The 16307-nt window shown below is 44.6% G+C and overlaps 1 long non-coding RNA gene across 2 annotated transcripts in view; it reads right to left on the bottom strand.

The window, feature by feature from the left end:
- Positions 1-467: 467 nt before the first annotated feature.
- The window catches only part of LOC139046177 (uncharacterized), a 141121-nt gene continuing 125281 nt past the window's right edge, over positions 468-16307 (bottom strand). For both annotated transcript variants that reach the window (XR_011505817.1, XR_011505818.1), the window contains exons 2-3: positions 5687-5903; positions 468-4973 (exon numbers count right to left, since the gene is read on the bottom strand). This is a non-coding gene — a long non-coding RNA (uncharacterized lncRNA). The remainder of the gene's footprint in view (positions 4974-5686; positions 5904-16307) is intronic.

A 16307-nucleotide genomic window follows, 5' to 3' on the forward strand; every position in this document is an offset into this window, starting at 1 on the left:
CCACTAAGTGTATGGGAAGTTGTTACAGCAATGATAGGAAACCCACACAGGCAGATACTGAAAAGTGGATATCGGGTTGAATAGATTCGTTTACATTTAACTTTTTAAGAATCTGCCAAACTGTTTTTTAAAGTGGCTGTACCATTTTACCTTTTTACCAGAAATGTATGATTTTGGTCAGTTCCTAGAGTCCTGAAATGGTTGTTTTCAACAAGTTTGTCCAGTTTTATTTGGGGAGAAGGTTTGCCAAGCTTCTCACTCCACCACACTAACACCCAATGGCTTTTTGACTGAATTATTGCAGAAGGAAGGAGGGAGAAGGGAGGAAGGGGGGAAAGGTCAAATATTTCTAATCGACTTACTGGCAATACCAGAGGACGATAGATTTCAGGGGCTCACAGTCCTCCCCCACTTCTTATTAGCTGTATGATTTGGGGCATGACATCTCCCTCCTCTGAGCTCCAGTTTCCTCACTATAAAGCAGAATAAATAATCAGATCTGCCTCCCAGGTTTGTGAGGAGGATTAAATAAGATAATAGAGGTAAAGTGTGTATTCAGTGTTGGCCTCTAATAGCTATCATTGTTGATAATGTTTATAATGGTCAGGTCAACAAGAAAAGGTTAAATTTTGTCTGCTCTGCTCTATTTAAGAAGATAGAAGGGTGTGTGATTAACTGTAAAACACACAAAGTGTGGGATCCTAGAAATGTAAACACTTGTCTCGGTTGGCATATTTTCCAAGTCACTCAGATTTCAGAAACCTAAAATTTAACTATAAAATTTTACAAACCATCTGTTGCCAGTGATTATCTATACACCACGATGTTCTTCCATCAATAACAACCCTACACATTTGTACAAAATTCCATACTTTTTAACTTCTTTTCAGTAGAGATTTTCATGTGGTCTTCAAAATAGCCCTGTGGGTAGACAGAATAGGAATGATCACATTTGACAGATTAAGGAAACTGAGGCCCAGAGCTGTCATGTGATTCCCTCCAGTCTCCCCACAAAGAAGGTGGTGGACCTGCTGCCGTTGCCTTTTCTGCAACGCACGCGGCTGGTTTCCACCCGTGGGCATGGTTCCCACCTCTCTTTCACTGACATCGTTCGCTCATGGACCGTGGAAACGATTAGAGTTCATCAAATCCAGAGATGCTAATAACACAGTCAACGTCCATGAACACATGCTGATTTCATTATAATTCTGCTCATCTTGCTGGGAGCAGCCATGCATGGCTTGGTGGAGATTCAAGACTCTATTACGGAGTTAAGTTGGTGTTTGTTCTGAGCCCAGTGGCATTTTTAATGCATTTGTGAAAATGGAAATGAGTCGAGGCGCCCAAGGCCGATTACACAGGACAAGTCAAACACCCCCAAAACCCATAGCAAAGGCCTTGCCAGTGGATTCACAGCCCTGCCAATGGCTCCCCACACGCATCCTCCCAAGGGTGAACATTTCTGAAGGCCTTTCTCTCCACACAGCCCTTTCATACCTGCCATCTCAGACAAATCCTGACAATGGCCTCACAACATAAGTCTTATCATTCTCCCCGTTTCACAGAAGAGAAAGCAGAGGCTCAGAGAGGTTAACCAACTTGCCTAAGTCACATAGCTGGCAGATGGTGGGTCTAGGCCTCAAACTCAGGTCACTGAGACTCAAAACTCTGAGATCCTCATGCCTCTCCCCAGGGTCCTTCGCCATAGAGACCTCATCTTCCCACCTCCCTATGCTCCCTTGATCATATATACTCGGATCCAAAGAGCACAGTGTGCAAGCTGGAGAACTGTGGGGGATGGGGATGCATGTCAGCCCCGCCCCCCACCCCCGCCCCTGCCCCGAGGCCATCTCTGAGCAGCTTCTGCCCTTCAAGTTTCATGTACAAGGTCAATTTCCGATTTGAGGCCCTAAAAATAAAGAAAGCTTGGAGGTAGGGCCATTGGTATGGAGGAGCAATGCCTGAGGGTCTCATTGAACTTGTGTTTTCCTGTTATTATTTTTTTACTCTGTTTTGATTTTTGGTTTTGCTGCTCTAGGAAAAGCTAATCCATTAAATGAATGATGCTCTGTCCTCTTGACCCAAGTCTCTGACTTTGTGGGAGGGCATGGGGGAAAGATGTCGAGAACCAGAAACTAATGTAGAGCCTGTTTCAAACCCAAAGTAGATGAGTCAGGAAATGAGCCATGCACACCTGTCTGTCTCCTCATCTCTCTTTCTTTCTCTCACATACCCACGCACCCGCACTCATACACACATGATTAAAGTTCACATCACAGCCTCCAAAGGATGTTCCCTCAAGGTCCCTCTCCAGGCTCTGCTCCAAAATCCCAAGCAGGGCAGGCACACCCTTCTGGACACAGCAATATCTGCAGGTCCCCAGGATGCCAGTGAGGGCAGGACATGTCTCCCAATCATCTAGGAAAACTGGAGAGGAGCTGTACCTGGAGGTCCCTGTCCCTTGTGCCTTGGGCTGCTCCCCAAATTTCCCAGGGTTGGGAGGATTTCAGGAGGTGGAGAAGGGGAACAAATGAGACTCACCAATTCTACATTAGAACGAGGGTTATTCAGATTCATTCATTCATCCATCCATTTATTCACAGCCTACTCTGGCAGATGGCATGCTAGGAATTGGGGACTAGCAAAGGCATAGCACTTCATAACTTCCAAAATCATCTCACACACATTCTCGGGTGACTCACGTCATGCTCCTATTTGGCAGGGTAGATCTCATGCCCATTTTACAGATGAACAAACTGATGTTCAAAAGGGACTTGCCCAGGTCCCAGAGCAAAGAAGTAGCAAAACCGGGCTGGGGACCCAGAGTGAGGTGTGTAGGTAGACTTCCTTGCCTGTCCGTCCCCTCAGCACTGGGACAGCCCTTCTCTCACCAACCTATCCCTGCCCCAAGTTCCCAGGATAACCCCAAGGACAGGCCTGGATTTGGGTCCCAGCTCTAAAACTTTCTAGCTGGGGAGGGGGGTGGGGAGGGTGGCGCTTCCTGTGCCTAACTGTCCTTGTCTTTAAAGTGGGCACAACAAGAGAGGCTGGCCCATGAGATGGCTGCAGGAACCGAGCCAGATAAAGAATGAGCCGTGCTCCTTGTGGTCCTGGCACAGAGAGTGCTCCACGCACGTCAGCCACTCCTACTAGGATGGTGCCTTGGTGCCCTGCCTGGGCACATGACAGGGGCTCAGGACCCTCACTTGGACTGAGCAGACCTCCGGTCAGCCAACTGATTTCTTCCCTGCCCTGGCCCCCCAGGAAGAGAGCAGGGCCTGGAGGGAGGGTGAGGCTGGTCCGGCCGGGCTCTGGGCCCGCCTCGTGGCCGGGCACTCCCGGTCCTCGCCTTTGTCTGCACCCCTGTAACTGAGAGGCCTGTCTAGACTGAGCGGCTACCAAAAGTAATCCCAGGAAAATCTCCCTGAAACCTGATCCTTGCCCTTATCGAGGGGCAGGCAGATTAGCCTGATTGATTGAACAATTGACGGACGCCGGGGGGCCTTAACACGATCTCCCTGTGTCTCTCATGCATAAGGGGCTCTGGGCAGGCGCAAGGCCCGCCTCACAGAGGAACCTGTCCTGCGGGGTCAGCTGGCCAGTTGGCCTCCTCCCAGCCTCCTGGGGGAGGGGGCTGGGAGGACCCACTTCCACCAGGGCCATAATAGTAATCCACAACCAGTTCCAGTCCTTAGGGTCTGCTGTCCATGACTGAGGGTCCCGGCTGGGGCTCACGTGCCCGATTGTGTCTATTATTATCATCAGCAGCAGCATCGCCCCTATGTCACAGGTGGGGGCACTGAGCCTAAGCAACTGGCTCAGGCTCACACAGGAGGAGGTGGCAGGGTCAGGAGCCAGCTCCGGGCTGTTTGACACTGAGGTCTGAGCTCTTACCCACACTCCAGTCCTGCCCCTTGGCACCTACAGTTGTGGTCAGCAAGCCACAGGCCCCAGTCATTGTTCCAGATGACCTTCCAATATCCTTCTGTGAAGAAGTCAGACCTGTGGGCCTCTCCAACATGACTGCTAGTGTGGAAATGCTCTGTGAGCAGTGATGTACACTCGTGAGCCAGCGTCATCACCAAAGGTGTCACTCTCTTTTGTTTTTATCTGAAGCATCAGGCTTGGAAACCAACTATAAACAAAGCAATGCTGCCCCAAGCTGCCTCCACCAAGAGCCTTCCAGGGTGTGATATGCAGAGGGTAGGACCACCAGGGCCACAGGGGGCCCTCGGGTGGAGAAGAGAAGGGCCATCCGGGCCATGATCTGCCGGGAGATGGGTGCAGAGAAACATGGTTGGTACATTCTGCCATCCGTGTGCTCGGGGAGAGCTGGGGAGAGAGGACAGACAGACCGCCCTAGCCCGATGTCCCACGCCGCACACATGTGGGGCCTGTTCTGTGGCCATGGTCAGAGCAAGGCCAGCCAGCAGAGCAGCCTGGGGCACGAGCGTGCAAGTGAGCCAAGTCTGACTTCTACCCTACCTCTGCCACTCACCTGTGTGACCTTGGGACAGTCACCTGCCCTGTCTGAGCAGCATCAGCTCCATTTTAGAAATGAGAACATCAGCCCCCCACCTCTGTCCTGCTCCGAGGGTTGTTAGGAATGAAATGAACCAATCCGTGTCCTACATGTAGGTTAGGCATGGCAGGAGACTTGCCGCCACCCAGAAACTCTTATTAAAACTCAGAATTGATGTAACCCGTAACGATATGTTACCGTCTGACAGCAATGAGGCAGCATAGCCAGGTTCTATCCTCTCCTGTGGAGCGACTGCTGATGCTAAGGATTCAAGAGAGATGCATATTCGGGCAGCCCCTTCATCACTGCCCACAGCCCAGGGGTGGCAGGGTCTCTCTCCCCTAGACACATCCACCTGCTTGGCAGAAGGGCTGCTGTGCTGGGGCCTCGTGCTCCAGATGAGGAAACTGAGGTCCAGCGATGTTTCCCCTTCAGACTCAGTGGAAAGGTCCTACGGAAGCATCATCAACTCATTAACCAGAGTGGGTAACACTGATCCCCAGTTAATACCACTTTGAGAGTTTTTTTTGTGACTTGAATACCGAGCTGGGATCCTAATTCATTTCAGCAAGTAGCATCCAGTGCATTTCTGTGTCCTGATCTCAAATTGGATAATCCCTGCCCCTCCGGCTTCCCGTTAACCAGGGAACACCTGCGCTCCCAGGGCCCCCTCGCCTGCCCTCCCACTGCACCCCTGTGTGGGTCTGATGTCTGTCCCTGGCCACCCTCATATCTCACCCCAGCATCTCCTGTGTCGGTCCAGAGCCAGCCAAACCCAGCCAGACCCTCAGCCCAGGACGAGGCCCCATTCAACTTTCTGGACGGAGGCCCCTCGGGTCATCTTTTTCCGCCTGCCTAAACCCACCCACCCGGAGGGCAGTGCCTTCATCTCAAATCACTGGCCCATTTCTTCCTGTGACTTTATTACTAGGCAGGGAATGACCACTTAGCCCAGCCCTCCCTTGGGGATGGGGCTCGTGCCATTTGGGGGAGGGGTCTAGGAGAGTCCTGAGACCGTGAAGCCCCTTGGGCACTAAGAACAAAGGTGCAAAAAGGCAGGTTTTCCCGTGTGAATCAGGGTAACAAGCATTAGCAGAAAGCCCACCGCATGCCAGTTCTCGTGCAGGTATTGGAGTGGAAAGACAAACAACATACACCTCTTACCTCTGGAGCCCCATCTGACCAAGGCCAGCATGTCGGGGGGCCAGAAGGAGTTGGCAGATGAGCTGTGACTTGGGGTGAAGGGGTGCCTCCCTACAGGAGGGGCCTCGGAGAGCTGCTTCGAGAGATGGGCAGGAGGCCTGGGCTCAGGCATTCTAGAGGATGGCAAGGTGTGAAGGAGGGAGGCCCATGGTGGAAACAGCCCAGCTCAGTGGGACTCCTGGGGGAGGGATAAGTAGAGCTTGGATCACTGTGTGAACTATGCACTGTGGGAAAATGGAAGCCACTGATGACTGCAGAGCCGGCCTGAGATCTAGACAGACCCCTCTGGTGGCAGAGTAGCAGGTAGATGGGGGTTGGCGGGGGGGAAAGAAAGAGGAGAGCAGTAAGGGGACTCTTGCAATCATCCAGGTGAGAGAGGGCTCCAGGGCCCACACTCTTCACCATTTATAAACTGTGTGACCTTGGGTAGATTACTTAACCTTTCTGAGCTTTAGTCTCTTCCTCAGTCAATGGAGACTGTAACAGCAGGGCTGTATGTGGATTCAACCTGATAATGCATGAAAAGCATTTAGCACAACGCCTGGCACACAGTAAATGCTCAATAAATGTTTGCTTAGCAAAACAAAAAGGCGAAAGCTGACTTCTAGGGTCCTCTCCCTCCCCCAGTCTCCCCAGTCAATAAAAGCAGCCCTTTTATCTAAATCCCTGGGACCAAAGGGAAACCAAACACAGCAGCTGCAGCTCTGCCCCCCAAGACCCCAGCCCCGCCCTCCGGGCTTCTCCCGGTGGGGCCCAGCACTGCCTGCCACTGAAGCCAAGGAAAGAATGCTGGCGATGACCTGGCCATGAACCTTCCCCCAGCCTCCAAACACGCACAAAAGCATTTCTTCTGCCTCAGCAAGGCAAGTACACCCCAGCCCAGCGCACCCTGCCCATGGGAGCCCATGGAACCCAGGTGACCCATGCAGAATTACACACCTGCCTGGTCCTGCTGCCTATTAACACGGCAGGGGCAGCAGGAGAAAAGGGAAAGAAAAATTTGTTCTTAATATTCACGACTCTTATGGTATTATGGTGCACAGGGCTGAGTTCCTGCATAAAGAGGAGAAATTCAATCCAGTGTAAAATGGGCTTGGTAGCGCAGCGGGTAACACAAGCTCTCAAAACCCTGAGAACTTTGGGTTGGTCTTTTCACAAGAAAATTGCGGGATCTTCCAGGTGGGCCGAGATGCTGAGAAGCACACATTCTGCAAAATGAGGGGGGAAACAGATCAGCCCAGACTCTCAAGGACTCCAGAGACAAGTCCTGCTGGCTGCTGTGAGATGGTGATGTGTTGTGGGCTGCCCCTGGCGTGGTCCCCCGTACCCATGTGCCATGGGAACATGCAGGCAACTTGCTCCAGGCACATGCAGGCAAGATGGCATTTCAGATGTGATAAACGTGAGACTGTTTCCTTAGCTATCTTTGGATCATAATTTATTTTCTGTATTGAGTTGTGGCAGTAAGATCTTGGGTTTGGGGGTCAGTAAGATCTCAGGTTTGAATCCTATTTCACAATTTAAAGGCCACACTGCTTACCCAAGCTGACCCTCAGCCACAGGTGAAAGACGGAGATGATGGGAGCTGCCTGAGACGCCTGTTGTGAAGGTAAATTAACGAAGAGGATGCTCATTAAGTACTGAGCCCCATGCCCGGAGCATCACTGGTACTGCATGAGTATCTGTCCCCTCCCCTCAGCAGCCGTGTCCACTTCCGCACATAGCACGTCTACACGACCAGCCCCGAAGTGGGCCAGTGGGTCAATTATCTAGATAAAGTAAAATAATTTTTCAAATGACTGTCACTAGATAATTGAAATAACAAGGGGTTTTTTTCCCATGGAAATTATCTAAATGTCCTCAAGTTTCTTGTGTGTGCAGTAGACACAAAATGATAAACAACGGACTTAGTGTTCCTGGATGAAAAGCCAGCCCTTGGTCACACATCCAGAAGTTGGAAGGACAACCTTGCCTCTGCAGAAAGCAAGATGAGTTCTTAGAACTAAAACTGCAATTCTCTGTCCCACAATAATTGCTCCGTACAGGGAATCACATCAAAGAGAACCCCTGGGAAGGTACATAATTCGTGTTAAAATGGTAGCAATGAAAAGTCCTTATAATGGATGTGACTTTACCTTCTAACTATGCCTTTAAAAGAAAGCGTTTTAATTTTTTCTCCTATTTTTAAGCTAGAATGCCTAAAATCAGGCTGGAGGATGGGAATGTAATCGGAATATCTAAATTAGGTACTGATTTTAGGAACTGGGTAAAACTTCCTCTTGGCTGAAGGTCTTGGCTAGCATCTTTTTTCCAGCACAATCTACATAAAGTAAAATGCACCTATTCTGAGTATACAGGTTGTTGAATTTTGACAAATACATACACACACATATATATGTATATACACACACGTATACATGTCACAACCACCACAGTCAAGATCTAGAATATTTCCATCACCCCTAAAACTTCCCTCGTACCCCTTCGCTGTCACTTCCCCTCACCTCCAGCCAGCGATGACTGTGATTTCAATCACAGAGTCTTGTTTGTTTTAAAATTTCATGTAAATGGAATCAGGCAAGATGTGCCCTTCTTTGGCTCAGCATAATGTTTCTCAGATTCATCCACGACGTTGTGTATGTCAGAGACTTGTTTTTTATTGCTGAGTAGTATTTTATTCTATGAATGTACCACAATTTGCTTATCCATTCACTTACTGATGAGCCTTTGAGTTGTTTCTAGTTTGGGGCTCTTATGAATGAAACTGCTACTAATATTTATATAAAAGTCTTTTGATGGACATATGTTTTCATTTCTCTTGAATAAATAGCTAGGAATGGAATACAGTAACTTTAAAAGAAACTGCCAACCTGTTTCCCAGAGAGGCTGTACAATTTTACACTTCAACCAACAACACAGGAGAGTTACTGTTACTCCACAACCTCACTAGCGCTTGGAAATGTCAGCTTTTTTTTTTTCTGCATGTGAAATATTTTCTTACTTGCAGATTTATTGAGATATAAATTACAGTCAATAACATTCACCTATGTTAAGGATACAGTTTGATTAACTCTGATAATTATATATGGCCATGTACTACAACCACAGTCGAGATACAGAACATGTCCATCACCCAGAGTTCCCCTTGAGCCCCATGTGCAGTCGATTCCCATCCCCTGAACCTTGAGCCTCAGGCACACTGATCTGCTCTCTGTAACTATCATTTTCCCTTTCCTGGAATTGCACACCAATAGAATTAGCCTCTCTGGGAAACAGGTTGGCAGTTTCTTTGTTTACCCATTCACCAGTAGATGGTTATTAGATTGTTTCACATTTTGGGCTATTATGAATAGTGCTTCTAAGAATGTTTATGTACAAGTCTTTTTTTTCCAAATTTTTTCATTATTCTTGGGTAAATAACAAGGAGTTTAATTGCTGGGCTACATGGCAAGCATATGTTTAACTTTGTAAAACACAGCCCAACTCTTTTCCAAAGTGTCTGTATAATTTTGCATCCCCATACAGAGCAATGTATGAGCATCCTACTTGCTCCCCATCTTTGCCCATACGCGACATTGTCAATCATGAAAATTTAGCCATTCTAGCCATGAGTTATCTCATTGAATGTCCCTGCTAAATAAATATGTTGAACATACAATCATGTGTTTATTGTCTGTTCATATATGGTCTTGTGCAAAGTGCCTATTCAAAATATCTCACCTGTTTTAACACTAGATTTCTTGTCTTTTTGAGTTGTGAAGTTCTTCACGTATTCTGGCTAAAAGTTCTTCGTCAGATATCTGGATTGTGAATATTTTCTCCAAGCCTGTTACTTGCCTTCCATTTTATTAACTGTGTCTTTTGATAAGTAAGAGGTTTTAATTTTTATTGAATCCAATTTATAAATTTTTATGACTGGTGATTTTTTGTATCCAAAGAAATCTCAGCCTATCCTAGTACGGGGTAGATTTTCTCCTTAGCCTTTACATTTAAGCCCATGCTCCATTCTAAGTTAATTTGTGTGTAGGTGTAAGATAGTGGGTCCAGGTGCCCTCTCTTTTCCATGTAACTATCCAGTTGTTCCAACACCAATTGTTGAAGACAATATCCTTTATCCACTGAATTATCTTGGAAACTTGGCTGAAAATGAATTGATCATCTATGTGGGTCTGTTTTTGGACTCCCTGTTCTGTTCTTTTGATTTATATGTCTGTCTTTACGTCAGTAGCACACGTGAGATTGCTGTACTTTATAGTAAGTTTTGAAATCAGGCAGTTTGAATTCTCCAACTTTTTCTTTTTCAAGATTGCTTTGGATATTCTAGGGCCTTTGTGTTTCCACACAAATTTTAGAATCAACTTGTCAATTTCCACAAAAATGATGTGCTGTGACGGATTTGGACTGCATTGCTTGGGGAGAATTGACGTCTTCACTACATGGAGTGTTCCACATCATGAATATGGCGTATCTCTCAATTTACTTAAGTCTCTTTAAATTTTCTCAGTAATGTTTTGTAGTTTTCAGTGTAGAGGTCTTATGTACATTCTGTTAAACTTTCCCTTAATGTATTTTATGATTTTCATGCTATTATGAGAGAAAATGTCTCTTGAATTTTATTTTCTAATTATTTTCTGCTATAGAAAAAATTGATCTTTGTAAATTGACCTTGCATCCTTTGAATTTGCTAAATTCATTTATTAGTTCTAGTTGCTTTTTCAAAATTCCTAGGATTTTCTACATACATGATCACATTATTCACAAATAAAGACAATGTTAATTCCTCCATCCCCATCTGTATGCCTCGCTTCTCTTACTCGACTTATGGCACTGGCTAGGATCTCCAGGTCAATGTTGAATAGAAGTGATGAGAGTGGACAACATTATCTTGTTTCTAATCTTAGCAGGAAAGTGTTTCATTTGTCACCATTAAGTGTAAACCGGTAAGCTATAGGTTTTCGGTAGATGTCCTTTATCAGGTTGAGGAAATCCCTTCTCTAAGTCACTGAGAGCTTTCACTCTGATGATGGGTGTTGAGTTTTGGCAATGCTTTTTCTATGTCTTTGAGATAATCAAATGGTTTTTCTCCTTTCTTTTGTTAAAATGGTATTCCTCTCTTTATTCTGTTGGTTTTCAAATATTAAATTAACTTTGCATTTCTAAAATAAATCCTACTCAGTCATGATGTGGTATTCTTTTTTACACACCTGGATTTGATTTGATAAAGTTATATGAAGGATTTCTGTCTCTTTAATATGCCTCATTATTCTTGTGTCCATGACAGCAATTGATCCACACTTTTCTTACGTCTTCGTCAGGTTTTGTTATCAGGACGATGCTGTCCTCATAAACGGACTGAGAAGTATTTCTTCTTCTTCTATTTTCTGAATGAGTTAGTACAAGATTCTTATTATTTATTCCTTAAGTGTTTGATAGAATTCAACAATGAAACCATCTAGGCCTGGGGTTTTCTTTGCGTGTGAATTTTTAAATTCAATTATTTTGACATGTAGGGGGTTAATCAGGTTTGGGAATGGGTTTTTAGATGCAGCACCAGAAGCACAATTCATGAAAGGAAAACTTGATAAGTTGAATTTTATTAAAATTTAAAACTTCTGCTCTGTCAAAAATACTGTCAAGAGAATAAAAAGATAAGCCACTGATTGGGAGAAAATATTTGCAAAATACATATCTGATTAAGTCTTTATATCCGAAATATACAAAGAAGTTAAAACTCAACAATAAGAAAACAAAAAACCCAATTTTTAAGATAGGTAAAAGATCTGTATCAACAAAGTGAAAAAATAAGCTAGAGAATGGGAAATAATATTTTCAAACCATCTATCTGATAAGGAGTTAATATCCAAAATATACAAAGAACTCATACAACTCAATAGCAAAAAATTAAGTAATCCAATTTAAAATGGGTAGAAGACCTGAATAGACATTTTTCCAAAGAAGATACATGAATGGCCAATAGGTATATGAAGAGACACTCAACATCATTAATCATTAGGGAAAAGCAAATTAAAAGCATGATATATCAACTCACACCTGTTAGAATGGCTATCATCAAAAAGACAAGAGATACACGCTGGTGTGGCTGTGGAGAAAAGGGAACCCTTGTGCACTATTGATAAGATTGTAAATTGGTGCAGCCACTATGGAAAACAGTATGGAAGTTCCTCAAAAAATAAAAATAGGACTACCATATAATCCAGCAATATCACTCCTGGGAATATATCCAGAGGAAATGAAAACACTAACTTGAAAAGATATCTGCACCCCATGTTAACAGCAGCATTGTTTACAGTAGCCAAGACATAGAAACAACCTAAGTGTCCATTGACAGATGAATGGATAAAGAAGTTGTGCTGTATATACACAATGGAATATTATTCAGACATAAAAAGTGAGGAAATCCTACCATTTGCAACAACATGGATGGACCCTGAGGGCATTATGCTAAGTGAAACACTTCAGACAGAGAAAGACAAATACTGTATGATCTCACTTATATGTGAAATCTAAAAGACAACAAACAAAAAGACCCACTCATAGAAAAAGAGCTCAGATTTGTAATTACCAGCAGCAGGGGTGGGGGAATGTGGAATTGGATGAAGTGGTCAAATGGTACAAACTTCCAGTTATAAGATAAATAAGTACTAAGAATGGAAAGTCAACACGATCATAGTTAACACTGCTGTATGATATATTGGAAAGTTGTTAGGAGAGTAGATCCCAAGAGTTCTCATTACAAGGAGAAATTTTTTCTTTTCTTTTTATTTTATCTATTTGAGATGATGGATGTTAACTAAACCTATTGTGGTACTCATCTCACAATATATGTAAATCAAACCATCATGCTGTATACCTTAAACACATACAGTGATGTATGTCAATTATTTCTCAATAAAACTGGCAAAAAAAAAGAATATCTTCTCCCCCCCAAACTAATTAATTAAAGAGAATTATATTTCAAGATTTAAATATTGCCCCATTGTAGTAACAGATCTGTGCAGTATTGGTCCTGATTGAAACACCTTCTAAATTTAATTTTCTTAAAAAGGGAAAAATTTAAAGAAGACAAATTTTAACAATATTAAAATGTGGGGAAATGATAAGCTATAAAAATACGTGACCACAAAGATGACACATAGACTGAATGAAAATGTTAATCACTTGTTTAAAAAAGAAAAAGCGTTAAAAATAAGGTGGAATACACTTTGAAAAAAAAAATCGATAAAAGATCTGAATGGACACCTCACCAAAGAAGATATACAGGCGGCCAGTAAGCATACGAAAAGATGCTCAACATCCTATGTCGTTAGAAGTATACTTTACCACACACTTCAGTACTCACATTCCAGCACACTCCTGTTTCACGTATAAATACACGAAACAAAACTTTCATAAAACCATACTCTGACTAATGTTATGTACTATGAGGTATTCATACTTTTTAAGAAGGCAGAAAAAATGTGACACACGTGATTTGGTCTAGAAATGTGTTTTGTTTTAGAATTTGCTGCCTAAGAAAGTAAACTCGTGTTATCTCAATAGTTCACTTCAGTGGAACACCTCATTCCCTAAAATTATTGTTTATAGTTATCATGATGATGATCGTGATGATATTAATGAAAAGAAATGCCTAGTTCATGCAACCCACTAGTCACATATACGATTAGTTCAAATTCTTCAAAGTCTACAAAGTACATATAAATAACCTCCATTTTACAGATGTGGAAACTAAGTGTCTTAGACTGCTCAGGCTGCCATAAAAAAATACCATAGACCAGGGGGACTTAAACAACAGAAATTTATTTTCTCACAGTTTTAGAAGCTGGAAAGTCCAAGATCAGGGTGCCAACATAGTTGGGTTCTGGTGAGAGCTTTCCTCTTGGCTTGTAGTCAGCCACCTTATCGCGGTGTCCTCATATGGGGAGTTGGTGGAAGGAAAGCGAGAGAGAGAAGAAGACAGAGAGAGAGAGACACAAGCTCTCTGGTGGCTCTACTTATAAGGCACTAATGCCATCAGAGAGCCCCACCATGACCTCATCTAAACCTAATTATCTCCCAAAGGCCTCATCTCCTAATACCATCAGAGATTGGAGGCTAGGGCTTCAACATAGAAATATGGCGGGGCATACAATTCAGCACACAGCACTAGGGTTCAGAGAAGTTAATCTGATCAATTAAGTGATAGAGGCCAGGCTAAACCCTTGCCCTCATGAGTTGAAATCTCACGTTCTCGGTAGACAATATCTCCCACCAATAAAGCTGGGATTTGAGACAGCCTCCCCATTTGAGCTTCTGCTTTGACTAATGCAGTGCATGCACTGAGGAAAGCCAAAGCGAGCAATCAAAACCTTGAAACACCAAAGAAGCAGTTTCAAGAAAGAGCAATGTCTGTGCCCACACTGTATCCCAGTGCTCTCACGGGAAAGTCCATGAGGGGACAGACGGCAGAGATCTAGGACGGCAATATGGACGGACTGGGGCAGAAGGGATAAAGCCAGTATCCAGATGGCCTGGAGCCTCCTTTCTGGTAGTCAGGGGGCACCCTGGCCTTGTTCCCGCTGGGGCCTAGACGCCCAGGCCTGTCTTTTGGATACTCAGCAAAGAGTGGCCTCTCATAAGGATGTGGGGCTTTTTGATGTGGCCTCCAAAAAGAAATCAGCCAAGTCTTACTGTCTACCCATCACCAGGAAATAAGGTTTTTAAAAAAGTTAATCACATCCTCCTCACTCCCACCCCAACCCAGAGCCTCTTCCAACTAGAACCTCATATTCAGGGGATGGGAGTGGAGTCAAGGACATTCACTGCTCACACCATTAGGTAATAAAACAAACATTGTAAGCTGAAATTTTTACATATTTTTAAATGTTTCTCTTTAGACCATGTCAAAATGTCCCAGTGTCAAAACAGCCAAGTCAACATGTCATGCTTCTGAACGGTACTATTGAATCAGCCATGTCAAAATGCCCAGCGAAATACTTCCCTGGGTGTTAACACTAATCCACAGCCTGTGCTTCTGGACTGGGGGCAAGGTCACCACCCAGGAAACATGTGCATCAGAGGGGTCTTGCTGTGAACCTGCCTGTGCCTGAGACGGTGGGAGGCGGGGTGGGAAGGAGGGAGGAGGGCTTGGTAGCTCCCCGGAGGGGTGCTCTGGAAGGCGGCTGGAGTCACAGACTAACAGGAACCTGCCTCTGCCTAGCCTCAGGGCGGACTCAGCGGACAGGGAGAGAGCGCTGCACTGGGCCTGGGGCTTAGACCCATCCCAGCCACTGATTGCCCAGCTTCAGTCTTCTCTGCAGTAAAATTAAGATAGTAATCTTTATCCTGCCCATCTATTAAGTGAGACAATGCATGTAAAGGGCTTACGACATAGCATGCTCTCCATGAATGACAGCTGTCAGGATCATCACCATCTTCACCTTCTCCCTCCTCCTGCTCCTCCTCCCTCTGCCTCTTCTCTTTCTTCTCCTTCTCCTTCCAGGGATATTGTAGACACTCCAGGAGATCATGGATAGGAAAGTGCCTTAAAAGCTGCTGTATACACAGCAAATGACTTATGTTAACTTACTGTAATTTTGCCCTTACCTAGAAATCAGTGAACACAGGTTATCTATTCTTCAGCTACAGGTGCCACAAGAATGGACCCAGGATGACCTTTCAGTCAGTCTTGAGATTAAAAAAGCCCATTGTCCCCAGTGATCTCTGATTTTATTCCAGGCCCCTCTTTCTAAGGAAAGCCTCAGCTGTTACACATAACTGCTCTGCCTGGAATAGTTACAGCCAGGCAGTGCTGCCAGTGGGTGTCTGTCCAGTATTGGAGCACTTCCGTTTCTGGACATAAGCAGGAGGTATGTGCACGACTGGGATGGTCAGAGAAGTCAAGCCTAATTGGGGCTTATTTTAATTCTCATCACTAATGCTAGGGAAAGTTGACTGGCACCCACACAGTGAAGAATGTGCCATTTAATACTCCACATCTAGATGGAGAGCATCTACTGAGCCCTTACTAGTCTTGCTTTTAATAAATTACATTTTATTCCCACACTCATATTTTTATTGTCCACCAGCCACCATTGGAATATAATCTGCATGAAGACAGGAATTTTTTGCCTGCTTTTTTCATTACTATATGCCCAGTGCCTAGAATAATGCCTGGCACATGGCAGATCCTAAATAATTGTTAAATGAATTAACAGCCTTCAAGTCAGGCATTTTCATTTAAGACTGCATAGATGTGGAAATTCAGGCTCAGAGAAGTAAAGCAGCCCTTCAAAGGCCAAACAGCTAGTCGGTGGCAGAGGCTAGACTTGTACTTGGTCTTCCTGGCTCGATCTGTCCCAGAAAACAACGAGATCTATGCCAATTAATTTCTAAGGCCCTGACACAAACAGATCAAAGCAACAGTCTACTTATGAGATGAGAACCAACCTTGCACAAATCTAGGTGGCAAGGATGTACTTGCTTATTGTATAGAAACGGGATCTTCCTCCCTACCTGCCTGTGTTTCCTGAGTCTGCATGAACCACGCAGGTGTCTGGGCCCAAATGTGAGCTGGGAAATGTAG

This window comes from Equus asinus, chromosome 9, assembly GCF_041296235.1.
Source record: "Equus asinus isolate D_3611 breed Donkey chromosome 9, EquAss-T2T_v2, whole genome shotgun sequence".
Classification (NCBI taxonomy): Eukaryota; Metazoa; Chordata; class Mammalia; order Perissodactyla; family Equidae; genus Equus; species Equus asinus.